The following is a 4,048-nucleotide window of genomic DNA, read 5'->3' as shown; positions in this document are numbered from 1 at the left end:
ATATTTCAGAACTGCCTGTGACTTTAATATGATTGGTTTGGTATCAAGTTTTTTATTCTAATTGGCATTACAAAAAATCATTCTTTCCTTGAAGGCTGAAACAGCCAAGATGTTATCTGTTCTTTGGGTTAATTACTGATAATGAGCATAAGATACACAATGGCAGACACTGACCGAGTTCACAGATTTGTCCCCAGATAGGAGAGGGCTTCATTAGACTGTAAAAGTAGATTGGATCCATTGACAAGCAGCAGCTAGCAGGGGGTTTCCAAGGCCCCCAACCCCAGAAAAGAAATGAAATAATTCTTCCCCCTGTTTGATCTTTGTAGCAATCTGAGGGCTGGGGAAAAAATAAAATAAAAATTGCATTTATAGGCCTGGAAAAATAGGGGACAATTTTTTTCTTCATAAAACTAACTTTTAAATCTGAAATTGTATTTCTTCCAGACTAATCTTTTACTTTATCTTTGATTGTTATAAATTATTCATTTTTGTTTCTTTCTTTTTGAAGTCTTGGTTGAGAAAGAAGTTTGTCAAGCTGCTCCACTGGAGCTTAAATGAACTTATTTATTGAAAAATACTCAAAGTAAAGATTGGGAAGTGCTTCTCATTGCATTCACCTGAGCCCCCCAAGGTCACTGCATGTAAGTCAGGTAACCACATAGGTGTGCAGACCAGACTCTCTGCATCTCTTGGTACCAAATAGATTTGCTTACTCAGATGTTTGCTTGAATCATATTTCTTTTTTCCTTTTTCTTTTTGGGTGATCCCAATTTGTAACGTGGTTAGGAAAATTTAGGGGAAAGGAGGTCAGGGGGAAAAAAGGCCAAGGATGATGACAGGGATGCTGGGAGGAAGGTGGCCAGGTCTTTAAGCCTCTCACAGTGGAATTTCTAGAGACTTCAGAAGCAAATGTCTTTCATGATATGAATACATGGGCATGTTTTCACTGATCAAGGAGAATCGTTTCAGCAATGAGAAATTACTTTTAGAGTCAGCTAGGATCCTGATGGGCTCTTGTAAACATGGCAATTCTTCCCCGAGACTTGAGCAGTCAATGATGGTTAGTATTTTTTCCCCTGTTTTTCTGGTAGCTTCTCATGCCATACTTCTCTGAGGCCTTGCAGCCTGAACTGGAATTCTGAATCAGGAAGCTTGGTGATTCCTTTTATTAGTCGCAGTAACAATACTAATACGTAAATTACTAACAATGAGAAAACAATCACTAACATTTAGGACTTTATGGTTTACAAAGCATTTCTCTCATTCATTATCTCATCTTTGATAATGACTGTCAGGTCATAATACTGCTGCTCTGGAGAGGACTTCCAAAGCACTCCTGCTAGATCAAAGAGGGTAGTTTCCCCAGCCCCTGGGAGTGCTGTAAAGTGAACCTCAGAGGACATTAGCCTGGCCACCCGGGAGAACACAGTGGGAAGAGGATGGAATCCAAGGGAGAGCAGTAGATTTGATGCCATTATGTGAAGGAGCTTTGTCTCTCCCCCATATATTTTTAACTGAACCCTTGGGACTTAGGGAGGTGGTTGGATGATCACATGCTCTTTGAATGCTGTATTGTATTTGAAACATAAAGCTGCTCCATAAAAGTTTGTATTGTGAAATGTCAAGTTTTTGGCATGTATCATATTTGTCAAATAAGGTTATGTAAGCTGAGCTTTCCAGCATGGCCTCCCCTTGTCTAGCATTTAAGAGAAGGTTCATAGAGGAAAGCCCGAGCCATCTGAAGCCAGATTGTGTTCACTTTCCAAAGTCTTGAAAAACCACCTAAAACAGAAACATTTGAAAAGACAAATTACTGAAATCTAGAAAACATCCTGGGACATATGGCAACTTGTTGTGTTTTGGGACTATCAGGAAGAGGGAGCGTGAACGATTATAATTAGCAGTAAATCCAGGTAAGGGACAGTCAAGCCATTTCTGTCTCACAGATGGAGCATCAGTTGATTAATTACATTCTTCTTTCTAACTTCCACACCACCCCCAAGTCATTCAACTGTTTGTTAAATAAATAAACCCCCTGGTCAAAGCTTTAGTGGCAAGTTAGGGAATGGAATAATTGATGTAGAATCTCAAACTGAAAATAAAATCAGGTGGTGATTTGGGAGGCAAGCACGTGCTGGCTGGCTTGTGTTGAGTTTAACAAAAATAGGATTTTAGTAAAGTGTGAAAAATCATAGACAGGCTTCTGTAAGAGACCGCAGGCTGTTTCCTCACCTGCTATGCAGAAATAAAATCCTAGTTATTCTTGGTTGCATGGTCTCCACAGTTGCATGGAGTAGAGATGCTTTCTTTGCATTTGTTCACTGGGTTAACTCCACCTGCCTCCACTGGCCAAAATGACCTGAGAGCCATGTGAAAGGGTGAGCTGCAACAGATATTGCTCTTTAATTGCAGTTACTCTTATTGCTGTTAACCATTTCCTTAAATCGCTCTAGTTTGGATCTGATTCTCTCAAGTGCTACTGTAGCTACTGGTTCGTTCTCCTGTTCAGCCTCACTCTTTGGGCTTTGCACTGGCACGTGGGTGCCGCAGGGCCTCCTCTCAGCTCTCATTCCCATAAGACCCCCCCTGCCCTTCTCCTAGCTCTGATGCTCTCACCAAGCTGAGTCTATCCCCTCTAATGGGAATTTGAACTTTATTATTCCAAATTTATGACTCTGTCACTGCATCTTCCTGCTTTTACTCCCATGGAAAAGAAACAAAGAAAAAAAAAAGCAAGTAACCATCAGTTTCTAGGTGATAAGCAAAGAAGCAAGTTATAATAATAATAAAAAATCTTCCTTCTGGTTGCACATGTTCAGCATGTTTGCATACTGCTTGAATACTAATAAACAAAGGACTAGTTGATTAGCCATGATGATAGGACCGTATCGTGTTTTGGGGGCACTCAGTAAAGAATGAACTAGGGCCCAATCTAACAGACTGAAGAGACAACCTATATGGTCAGCAAATAGGCATGGGGACAGCTAAATACAAAAACCACAACAATGAATACTGAGAAAGGGAGATTCGGGTTAGTGCTGATGAGGTTGGAGCGGGATCAATTCTAATGAAGCAATGCTCCCCAGCAGATGACCAGCTTGAGATATGTTTTAAAAGGAGTGGGTGATTTGGCAAATAGGTCTCGTGCACAATCTAAAAATCGATTCCACGTTCTCAGTGCCTTTTACGGGGTGTTCACACTAAAAGCGGTATGGTGTATTTATTTTCAAGCAAGATTCAATTTGAAAGCAGGAATAATTGAAAACATCATTTTGAATGACGTGGTTCTAAAAGCTGGGTTTAAAAAAGTGTTGACAATCATTGTGAGCGCTGGCCGCTCTCACCTCCTTTACTGTAAGAGTAACTTCTGGAGGCTAAAATTTCTTTTGTTATATGAGATACTTTATGATTTCTTTTTAAAGTGCACATATGTGCTGAACTAAGCCGGTCAGTCAACACATGCCCGATTCTGCCTTCTAAATGCTGAATGACCATCAAGAAATGGTCCTGCGATATTTGGTTGAACATCTATATGCCCAGCCATTCAAGGCATTAGGGGACACAGAAGCATCACTGCCTTGTTCTAGTCCCAGGAGGGACTTCTGTTGCCTGAACCATTCTTTTATAAGTGAGAAAACATTCCTGGGTATTGTTTGGGCTCAGTGGATGGAGGACATAAATGAAGTGGCTATCCGTATACATAATTTCTTTCTCCAACTTCCTCACAAGCTTTGGGGAATTCTCAAAGCCCTCACCTAAATTTTCTCCTTTCTAGAAGGATGAGAACTGGTGTACTGGTAAATCTTGCCACTCTCCAGTTGTTCATGCTAGAATGACCTCGGATTCAACCCTGACGTCTTTCTCACCTAGTTTCATGCTGACCTACAGGGTCCTGCTTGTATTACTTTCTTGCTAGCTCTTAAATTCATCCTACTGTTAATTTATGCTGATGTTGTCGTTATCCTTTCTTACCTAGATTTCTCAAATTAGCTTCAAGGTAGATTCTCTCTTCTCTCTAATCCATTACCCACACTGCTGCCCAAGT

The sequence above is a fragment of the Vulpes vulpes genome, chromosome 5 (genome assembly GCF_048418805.1).
Source record: "Vulpes vulpes isolate BD-2025 chromosome 5, VulVul3, whole genome shotgun sequence".
NCBI lineage: Eukaryota > Metazoa > Chordata > Mammalia > Carnivora > Canidae > Vulpes > Vulpes vulpes.
The sequence above is the reverse complement of the archived record's forward strand: the minus strand, read 5'-3'. Positions refer to the sequence as shown.